Raw genomic sequence first — 12,076 nt, forward strand, 5'->3', positions numbered from 1 at the left:
AGAAATAGTATACGATGCCACCATCCAAAGGTAACCTACTATCTGACCCCTCACCCCTCTGTCCTCCCCCTCATAGAAAATGTTGGCGTAATAAATAGCTCAGCTTATGCTGTGCTGATGAACTGGAAGAACTAACAACATAAAATTGAACTACATTCAGAGGGCATAATAACACATAGGTTATTTATGAAGCTGAATTTACATACTAGTTTCCAGGGTTTGGATCTCTTTATTTGGTAGGAAAAGCTCATCATTCTCTGCTATTTATTTAATTTTGTTAGATAGAGGTTTCGTAAAATACATGTATAAGAAGTAATTAAATATGTAACTAGAGCACTTTTTACCAATCATGCAAGAAATCAACATCAACATAAAACACTTACCACCCATAATCACACTATTACAGATTGAGCTAAACATATCTGGTAAAAACCCACCCAACTGCTTCTTCATGCACACTGCACAGTGCACACTCGCCAGAATTCTGGCAACCCTTTGAGTCGTGGGCAGGGGATGGGTGCCAGTCACCTGAGGGGAATACACGATACTGGATATTGGCTTCCTTTGAAATTTGATAGTAGATTCACTTCCTGTTTTGTTCCCAAACACAAATTTTTCACAATGGGTCCCTGGAAGCTACTGCTCTATGTGATCACATTGTTGTGCAGATACTGACTGAGTTAGTTCACAACATCAGTGACAGAGTATGCTGGAGGAAGCAACCTACCTCATTCTTCTTCCTGTAATCCCAACCATCCCTCCACATTTTCTCCTCTCGTTACTACTGCCAGACAAAATATCGGGTGGTGGGAACTATTTGATGTACATATCTGGGAAGTACCAGTCGAAACTCATAATCCCTCTCTCTTTTCTTCCTACCTTTTTCTCAAGTGCCAACTTCCTGACAAGTGAGTGTCTGTCATGAGCCTCTGGAAATCACACTAGCCACTCATTTGTCTTTTCCAAAATTCTTGGTTGTCTCAGAAATAGTTCACTTGCACTACCCTTACTCTATAAGCTATCTGGCTAATTAATCGACACCCACTGTGAAAGACAGTTTTACATTGCTTCGTATTGGATGATACTAAGACTGAAAATTCTGGGCTATCCAGAATTCGAGTCAGCAACCACCCAGTCTCCAAACCCTATTCTTTCCTCTTGTGAGTTTTCCATGCATCCTACTGGTGGATACTGGCATGGTTAGTCTGTTTGGTGGGAAGTCCATTACAATGGAGGTAACTCAAAATAATTGTGAGAATTTCAAATTTTAGCTCAATTGTGCTATTCCCTTAAACAATTTCCAGCAAAAAAGGGAGGGGTTTAACTGGAGTGTGCTCAAAATACCACTATAGGAATCAATAAACTAATCAGCCTGGAATTTCACATGGAAATTCGAAGTTGTAATTTCAAATTTCACCGAAATTTATACCGTCATGATTGTGTAATTCTTGACCACCTACAGGGCTGATAAGTGCATGTTTTAAAACTCTATACAATTCCCAGGTTGGTTCTCTCTGCTACAACATGAAGAAGAATTAGAGGAAAGGGTCTGCCATGTGACAGTAGCAACAACAAATCCAGATTTATTTAAATGGTGACCACTCCACTTTGTCACAGAAAGACAGAGTCCACTGGGTTGTACTGAGAACTACTCTACACCACCCATAGCAGCTGTCACATCATGGACAGGGAACTTTGTAAACACATATACTTTAATCATGGTTCATTTCATAGTAGACATTGGAGAATGTGGGAACTGCTGTAGACCAACACTGCCAACGTCTTCACACACCACATCTTCCAGCATCCATGCACCAGGTATACCAGATGCACGGAGACCAGAGGGATTACCACCATAACGATCAAGCAGTATACCAATCAGTTTACACAGGTGGGATAATCTCCCAGCACGAAAACTTCCCATATTAAAACTTCTCCAGTTTCCAAGTAAAAATCGGAGAATACTCGCAACACACATGATCATGAGGATTACCCAACATGTACTGAGTATTAGTTCGTCATTAATCCGCCCAGAGGGAGTCACAGTTAGGTCAACCCAATGCCTAATTCACGAGACTTAGCGGCTGCTTGTGCCTTAAGCCAGAAATGTCCATCTGACCTCCAGCTACCTCAGCCATGCACCCATACACTAGTTGAAGTCATGCTAGAAAACCAGCCACATATTCGTCAGTGTAATGACAATTAAATATTACACTTACAGTGCCAATCTAGTGACATTCAAGAATGAGCGAAGTAACAGCGATACCTCCTAATGACGACTGTGGCTCTGTAAATGTCAATTTCCCACATAATCTATATATTCCTTGTAAATGGAGATAACTTTTGTGATACATGCACAATACAGCTTTCCAGACATGCATACACTGTCCACATCAGCTTACAGTTTGGAAATTACGCTACCTTGCAGCAGCCTTATAAATGACTATCAGTAATGGAAAATGCAGAAACAAGGACAACATATGAGCAAATGGACAAATGAATATCAGAGGTGACTGGTTCGTGAAATTACATGCCCTGCCCCACTAGCTGCGTTAAAAGAAACGAGTCTCATCCACCCACAACATCTGTCAAGACAATGCCATAACATCTCCCTCTCCCTATAATGCATCGTCAGTCTACCATTGAATCATACCACATTATAACATCTATCAACCGATCACTCCATCTGCTTTGCATAATCTTTTAACACTGAGCCATGTCAGTTTAGAGACGTAGTTCCCATTTCTAGGAAAGCAGCTAACTTCCTTATGTTGCAATTACCTCAGTAGACATACAGCAGAATATTGCTAAAAAAATGCAGCAGCTGTTCGGTAAGGTATGTCTAGCTGACACTGCAGGCTGTAATTGTTAAAGTACATAGAGCACATTGTTAAGCTGTTTCTTAGAGTGTAAAACACTTCAACAGTATTGTACAGTATCAATCACATGATCCATTCTATAGTTGTATATCACAGTCCTCAAGCTGGTAATAAAATTTTTCTTACCTAAGGTCACTTTACAAAAACCTACTAGGTGGTTGCTGATAACTTTGGTGTCTCACCGGGACTTGTGTTCCGATGTATTACTCTACATTTGGTGCTCATCCACGTTAAACAATCTGTTCCAGCTGTCTGATCGTTGTCCACGAAAAATTACTGTTTTTCTGGTTCCCAGTACTTCCATTTCAGCTTTTCCTTACATTTCTTTTGCTGTCTCTCACTCCCTTGGAGAAGAATTTTCATGCTCCAAGCAGACGTGTAATTACTCCGTCGTTCTTCCTCAATTTCCTCATTTTCTCTCAATTTGTACATGCTTTTCGTCAATTTTCGAAATTGTACTGATTTTATGCCACATCTCATGTGATCATGTCCTCCCTTCTGGCCACGTATTCTAAAATTGCTTGTAAATGTAGTACAGTTGTCAACATTTAGCACAACTGTGCTATTTTTCATTGTGTGTGTGTGTGTGTGTGTGTGTTTGTGGTCATCAGCGCCCAGACGCAACTATGAATGCACTGCGAGGCACAATGTCAAAACAGCAACTAAAAAGGACAACACTATAAAAGTCACATTAACAGGCAAGGGATTAAAAGAAAACAGCATAATCAAATGTCCTTAGGTTTGTCAAATGGATAAAACGAAGAAGGCGAGCAGCTGCTCCTGGGTCATCCGCTAATATTAATTCAGAGTACATGGCAGGCCAATACCAATGCGCAGTGTATTAAAATTCGGACAGGACGTTAAAATGTGGCGTACCGTCAGCACTTGCCCACATGGGCCGAACTGCGCCGGCGCAGCCGTCAGCAGATGGCGGTGGCTGAACCGGCAGTGTCCAATCAGTAACCGGGCCAAAACGACCTCCTCCCGCCGAGAATGGCGTGAAGAAGTCGTCCAAGCCGTAGGGAGAGGTTTCAAGGCCCGAAGCTTGTTTTCAGCAAGTGTAGACCAATCGGCATGCCACAGCGATAAAATGCGCTGACAAATGACCCTGCTAAAATCAGATGAAGGCACACAACAAGAAGCTGTCCGAAGCTGGAGGACCACAGCCTTAGCCACGATATCTGCAGGTTCGTTCCCAGGAATATCGACATGGCCAGGAACCCACATAAAGGTAACCGGAGAACCGTCGTCCGCCAGCTGCTGAAGAGAGCGTTGGATCCAGTGCACGAAAGGGTGAACCGGATACGGTTCACTGAGGCTTTGGATGGCGCTCAGTGAATCAGAGCAGATGACATAAGCAGATTGTCGGTGGCAACGGATGTAAAGAACAGCCTGATAGAGGGCAAATAGCTCAGTTGTGAATACCGAACAATGGCCATGGAACCGCTATTTGAAACTGTGTGCCCCGACAATAAAAGAACACCAGACACCGTCATTGGTCTTATTAATGAAGATCGTGTTAATGAATTTCGAAGTTCGACAAACCGCGAGCGGTATACCGAAGCTGGGGTAACCTTCTTTGGGAGCGAGCTGAGGCCAAGGTGAACGCGAACCTGAGCCCGGAGCCAAGGTGGCGTTTGGCTCTCGCCCACTCTAAAGATTGCAGGGAGTGAAAAATCAAGGTGCTGAAGGAGGCGACGAAAGCAAACTCCAGGGGGTAGCAGGGCAGATACATACAACCCGTATTGACGGTCGAGAGAGTCATCAAAAAAGGAACGATAAGACGGGTGGTCGGGCATTGATAATAGCCGATAATAGCCGACAGGCATACCGACAAAGCAGTATATCGCGCGAGTAGGTTAGTGGCAATTCACCGGCTTCAGCATGAAGACTCTCGACGGGAATAGTATAGAACGCTCCGATCGCAAGACGTAACCCCTGATGTTGTATAGAGTTGAGGCGGCGTAAGATGGACGGCCGTGCAGAGGAGTATACAAAGCTCCCATTATCCAGCTTTGAGCGGACGATCGACCGATATAGGCGAAGTAGGACGGTTCGGTCCGCTCCCCACGACGTACCGCTGAGAACACGGAGGACATTTATGGAACGGGTACAACGGGCAGCCAAATATGACACATGTGGAGACCAGCTAAGTTTCCTATCAAATATAAGACCTAAAAATTTTGTTGTCTCCACGAATGGGAGAGCAACGGGACCGAGATGTAAGGACGGTGGGAGAAACACTTTCTAGCGCCAGAAGTTAATACAGATCGACTTCTCGGCAGAAAAACGGAAGCCATTGGCGAAACTCCAGGAGTAAAGACGGTCAAGACAACGCTGAAGACAGCGCTCCAGGAAACATGTACGCTGCGTGCTGCAGTAGATGGTAAAATCGTCCACGAAAAGGGAGCCTGATACAAAAGCTGGGAGGCAATCCATTATTGGATTGATCGCTACGGCGAAGAGAGCGACGCTCAAAACTGAGCCCTGTGTCAGCCGATTCTCCTGGCGAAAGGCGTCGGACAGGACAGAACCCACACGTACCCTGAACTGTAGATCCATTAAAAATGCGCGAATAAAAAGAGGGAGGCGACCGCGAAGGCCCCATGTATGCATGGTGCGGAGAATGCCCGCTCTCCAACAGGTGTCGTAAGCCTTCTCCAAATCAAAAAACACAGCCACTGTCTGGTGCTTCCGCAAGAAGTTATTCGTAATGAAGGTCGACAAGGTAACCAGATGGTCAACAGCAGGGCGGCGCCTACGAAGTCCACATTGTACATTGGTAAGTAGGCATCGAGATTCGAGCAGCCAAACCAAACGAGAGTTAACCATTCGTTCCATCACCCTACAGACACAGCTGGTAAGGGAAATTGGTCATTAACTGGAAGGCAAGTGCATGTCCTTCCCCGGCTTAGGAACCGGGACAACAATAGATTCGCGCCAGCATGTGGGAACATGACCCTCAATCCAGATGCGATTATAAGTACGAATAAGAAAACCTTTACCCGCAGGAGAAAGGTTCGTCAGCATCTGAATATGAATAGAATCAGGCCCTGGAGTGGAGGACCGTGACCAGGCAAGTGCACTGTCGAGTTCCCGCATGGTGAATGGGACATTATAACTAACCATGATTCGAGGAGCGGATGTTATGTGGCCTTGCCTCCTCTGCCTGTTTTCGGGGGAGGAAGGTAGGGTGGTAATGAGCGGAGCTCGAAACCTCTGCGAAAAATCGGCCGAAGGCATTGGAGACATCCTCAGGGGCCACAAGGACGTCATTCGCGACCGTCAAGCCAGAAACTGCTGAGTGGACCTTAGTGCCAGATAGCCGGCGCAGGCTACCCCAGACAACAGAAGAAGGAGTATAACTATTGAAGGAGCTTGTGAAAATAGCCCAGCTGGCTTTCTTGCTTTCTTTAATAACACGACGACACTGCGCACATAATCGTTTATAATTAATACAATTCACCATCGTAGGGTGGCGTTTAAAGGTACGTAAAGCACGTCAACGAACACGCAAAGTATCTCGACATGCTGCGGTCCACCAGGGGACCGGTACGCGAAGTGGAGAAGAAGTAGTATGAGAGATGGAATATTCAGCAGCAATGAGAATGACTTCCATGAGGTGTGCGACCTGACTATCGCAGCCTGCGAAGTTTTGATCCTGAAATGTCGCCCTGGAAGAGAAGAGCCCCCAGTCTGCTTTGGAGATGTTCCATCTAGTTGAGTATGGAGATGGGGTATGATGCAGGAGATGGATAGCACAAGGGAAGTGGTCGCTCGAATACGTATCAGAAAGAGCGTACCACTCAAACCGGCGTGCAAGTTGGATAGTACATATAGAGGGGTCTAAATGGGAATAGGTGTGAGTTGTGTCCGAAAGAAAAGTAGGGGCGCCAGTATTGATGCAGACAAGATTGAGGTGGTTGAAAAGGTCTGCTAACAGGGAGCCTCTCGGGCAGGATGCTGGAGAGCCCCAAAGGGGATGGTGGGCATTGAAGTCTCCAGTCAACAAAAATGGTGCACGTAGCTGAGCAATAATTTGCATCATGTCTGCCCTAGTAACGGCAGACGACGATGGACTGTAAAAGGCACAAGTGGAAAATGTGAAAGTGGGGAGAGTAATTCGGACGGCAACTGCCTGCAGATCGGTGTGCAATGTGATGGGATCGTAGTAGATATCATCCCGGACCAGCAACATAACCCCTCCATGAGCCGGAATACCTGCTACAGGGGTAGGTCAAAACGCACAGAGGCATAGTGTGCCAAGTCAATTCGATCGCATGGGCGTAGCTTCGTTTCATGGAGAGCTACTCCGTACGGACAGTGCAAGCGTAGCAGTAACTTTAAGTCCTCTCGGTTGGAGCGAATGCCGCGAATATTCCAATGAAGAAGTGCCATCGTGAGAAGAAAAAGAAAAAGGAGAAGCAAGAAGGGGTCACCTCGAAGGCCGCTGAAGGCCTGGCTTCGAGCGAGCACTGCTGCCGCTATCAATAGGCGGAGAGTCATCGTCCATTTTTTCAATAGATTCGTCGGCCACCATGTTAAGATGGCCGGGAGAGGGAGCTTCCTCCGCCGGTGAACGGGCAGATGTTCGGCTACCAGCGGTGCGGCCAGGCGAAACGGATGACGGCCTGGGGCGGTAACCGCTGGGTGGCGCAGGAGAAGAAACGCGCCGTGGCGGAGAAGGAGAACTTTGCTTCCTATGAGCCTTCTTGGAAGCTCGTTTAGTCGAAGTACTGGTCGATGGCTAGGAGTTTGGGGTACATAGGAAGTCTTCAAGGGGCGGTTCCTTCTTGAAGGCCCGTGCATCTGACTTTTGGGTCTTAGTCTTGGCAGAAGCTGATGAAGATGCTTGTGACTTAGGGGCACAGGAGGAAGAGGAGACGTTGACCGGGCGATTTTAGCATTGGCCGAACGGACGACCGTAGCGCTAAAGGTCAGATCTCATGTCTGCGTCGACACCTCCTTGGTAGGCCGAGGAGAGGCGAGGACAGTACTGTATTTCCCCGCTGGGTGCAGCGTGGGCTTCCTACTAGCAAATAGGTTGCGAGCAGCCGAGGTGGACATTTTCTCTTTGACCCGAATTTCCTATATACAGCGTTCATCCTTGTAGATGGGACAGTCGCGGGAGGACGCTGCATGGTCACCCTAATAGTTCACTCAACAAGGAGACGGAGGTGGACAGTCACCCTCATGGGCGTCCCTGCCACAAGTGACGCATTTAGCCGCATTAGAACAAGACTGATGTGTGTGATTAAAACGCTGACATTGGTAGCAGCGCGTAGGTGTCGGCACATAGGGGCGAACAGAAACAACCTCACAGCCCGCTTTGATGCGCGACGGCAGCTGAACACTATCAAAGGTCACGAAAAATGTCCGGGTCGGTACAAGGTCATTGTCGACCTTTTTCATGACTCTATGGACAGCCGTCACGCCCTGCTCAGCGAGGAAAGACTGAGTCTCCTCGTCAGTCAATCCGTCGGGTGATCTAGTAGATACCACACCACTTGACGAGTTCAAAGTGCCGTGAGCCCCCACCCTGACGGGGAACGTGTACAGGAGTGTGGCCCAAAGGAGTTTTTGTGCCTGAAAGGCGCTCTCCGTTTCCAACAACAATGTACCGTTACACATCCTGGTACAAGACTTGACAGGTCCGGCTATGGGATCTATGCCCTTCTGAATAACGAAAGAGTTGACAGATGAAAAATCCTTTCCGTCCTCAGATCTAGAAACTACAAGGAACTTTGGGACAGGCGGTAGTACTTTTGTCACTGGTGGCTGGTCAAGTTTCCGTTTTTGGGCAGAAGTCGAGAGCGAAGAAGAAAAGAAATCCATTGCGGATGAATCCCCCATGATTGCCAGCGTCTCCGATGGCGCGCTCCTTCCTTGTGGGGACCCTCTCAGAGGGCGCTCCCGCCTTAGGTGAATGTTTACACCTCAGGTCACACCTCCCGAGAAACGGATGGAGGGACCAATCGGCATGGTCGGAAGGTGTCAGCTCAGGCAATCACCTCTCCCTGGGCCTGGCCTTCACCAGGGGGTACGTGCGTGCCTTACTTGTCTACCCAGGGCGGGGAATTACGCATTACCCAGTCACCTGCTAAACGTGCGAACGCGTGGGTCAGCCCTCAGGAACGCACAGGGAGGAAAGAAGAATAGGGGAAAAAAGGGAGAGAGGGAGAGAAAGGACAGACTGTCTCAAACGCGGACGTGGAGACCATAGGGTGAACAAGAAGGCAAGGAGAAGAAGGCAAGAAGGAGAAGGCAGGTAAAAAGTAAGGAAGACAGTGAGAGAGGGAGAAGGACAAAGAAAGGAAACAAACAAAGGAAGGAAGAAACCAGAATAAGCGAAAAACCAAAATGACCACAAATATAAGTCGTTGAACCGTTCGTCTCCGGACGCAGGCGCAAACTACCCCCTTGAGGGGGAGGGACTACTTTCAGTCACCTCTTACGACAGGTAGGAATACGTCGGGCCTATTCTTACCCTGGACCCACAGGGGGAGAGAGTGTGTATGTGTGTGTGTGTGTGTGTGTGTGTGTGTGTGTGTGTGTGTGTGTGTGTGTGTGTGTGTGTCAGTTTCATGTGGGGGGCGCTCATGGCACAGGGTAGGTTTGGTAGGATCAAAGTAGATGTCGCAGGTGGATCAACCACATGTTGAATCAGGGACAGAGCTCATAGACGGATCTACGATGTCTTACAGATGGAATATTGTTGCAAGCTGGTTCCATCATACATAATGGCCAAGATGGGGTTTGCAGGTCGATTCATTGCATGCCACAGCCGAGGTGGTGTTCGAAAGTGATCCTCCATGAATTACGGCTGGGATAGCATTTGAGGGTGAACCCACGTATGATATGCCCAGGATTGTGTCTGATGATGGATTCTCTGGCATTAGTATTAGAGTATTGTCTGGTGGCTCCCATGTGCAACCAGTACACCATGACAGACAAACAGAAAAATGCTGCAGTTACACAAGGTATTGGCAGCTGTATTACATTTACGAACAATTTTAGAATACATGACCAGAATCGAGGTCATGGTCACCTTTTGCAAGACTGTTTAAGTATTTTAAAGCCCATGTGTAATTGGATGCGCGACGTAAGATTGGTATGGAACAGTCTCTGCAGAATGGTAATTACAGTATTGGAATGATAATATTGGTCTGCATCCATAGTGTTGGTCGGTTGTATAAGTTTGGAACACATGTTATACTCTTTCTGAAAGCAAAATATCGAAGTGTATTCATTACATGGAACTCAGCTCATCCTGTTCCTTCACGAGATATCGAATGTAACAGTTATAGTATCCTCCTACGTCTGGTCAATTCCAAATCAATTGGATACAGTGTTGCATGGAGGGTTGGTTAAAGACAGAGTGCCGTCCGCTGTGGCCAAGCAGTTCTAGGCACTTCAGTCCAGAACCGCGCTGCTGTTACTGTCGCAAGTTCGAATCCTGCCTCGGGCATGGATGTGTGCGGTGTCCTTATGTTAGTTAAGTTTAAGTAGTTCTAAGTCTAGGGGACTGATGACCACAGATGTTAAGTCCCATAGTGCTTGGAGCCATTTGAACAATTTCTGAAAGACAGAGTAAGAGTTGCGAGATGCATAGAGAGAGAGAGACCATCTAGAATTTTACTCACCACCCTTAGCTGGTAGGTTAACGTAGTGGTAGCTCGTTTCGAAATAGATCAACCTTATCCTACGAATGCAAGAATATTTCGTGATTCCCATCAACATAAGGGGAATTTTTAATGTGTTTTGGCTAAAAAACGTAAATGTAACACCTTCTCTCTGCTACTGGCTATTACCCACACACGTAGTGTAGGCACCGTAACAGGGTTCACGATATGTGCATATGTATATTGCACTCATAAAGCATTGGAGGTGTTGGTTTACAAATGATACAGAAACTGAGAATCTTGCTGCAACGTCATTGGATGATTGCATCATGAGGTAGACACAATGAGACTTCCAGTGATGTGAGAAGTGGTCGAGAGCAGTGCTTTTGAATTCGGGTAATTGGGTAAAATGCGTTAAAATCATGGAAAACCCTAGTAAGATGGCTAAATTGATGGAAAATATGTAAAATTGAGGAAAAATACGATGAAAAATGTGGATGAATTAGAGTAGTTATATTTTCATTCTACCCCTCTCTCTGTTGTGGTGGCTCTGAGTAATGGAAGCGCGCCATGGGTTTCAAACAGCATGGTGCAGGTCAGAACAGGATGCACACATACGCACCATCCACTTAACTGTGGATCATTCCAGCGATACCACAAGGACAGAATGTGGATAGCTACTATCTATCACATCAACATGTGATGATGCATCACTCATGTTGAAATCTGGAGATATATCCATTTATTTACAACAGTCCAAGAGCATATCAAAAGTCTCTACTCGATTCTAATTTACTGGAAGACCTACCTGCTTAATCGTTTTGTGGAAGTGGCGAGACCGAGACTTCTCGTGACAATGAGAAGTCTGGGATTCTGAGGTGACGTTTTCATAGAAGATAGCTGGACCCTTCTAAGTTACTCTTTCTATGTTAAATGCGTCAGTTCTTTCTGCTCTGGCATGTGCCGACTTTAAGGCATGAATGTACGTCACATAAAGACGCTAGGGCTTTTTAATTGCAATTACGCTCTTTATTACTAGACAACCATGTGAGGTGGTGGGAGGATTTTGCTGCAGGGAAGCTATGGTACTCTGGGTAAAATGACACCCGGCTGGTGTGAGTGTGGACATACCAGTTTTTCGGAAACTATACACCTCCCAATGACAAATACGCTACTTATCGGGAATTTTATGCTGCTGGAACGTGAAGTTAGTATTTGAAGTATTCTGAGTGTCACAAGATACGTATGCGAAGTAATCATGCTTCTATTCCTTTACCCAAATTACGTACGTCTAGCCCTAAGGGGAGGATAGATTTGATATGGGGAATCGGGATTTCAACGCATTGGCGAGTACATCCGACCATAAGGGGGGGGGGAGGGGGCAGATTCATTTCCTAAACATCTGAACAGTATACGAACACAAGTGTTCAACTAGACCTGCTGTAGTGAACAAACATGGCATGAAACACTGCTGTAACATCATGGATAGGCAAAATATCTTCTCATCGGCTCCAGTAAGTAGATCATCACGTGTTCTATGTCGCATTTTTGACTGCGGCTCTTATTACAGTACAC

Source organism: Schistocerca serialis, chromosome 1 (genome assembly GCF_023864345.2).
Source record: "Schistocerca serialis cubense isolate TAMUIC-IGC-003099 chromosome 1, iqSchSeri2.2, whole genome shotgun sequence".
In the NCBI taxonomy this organism is placed as follows: domain Eukaryota; kingdom Metazoa; phylum Arthropoda; class Insecta; order Orthoptera; family Acrididae; genus Schistocerca; species Schistocerca serialis.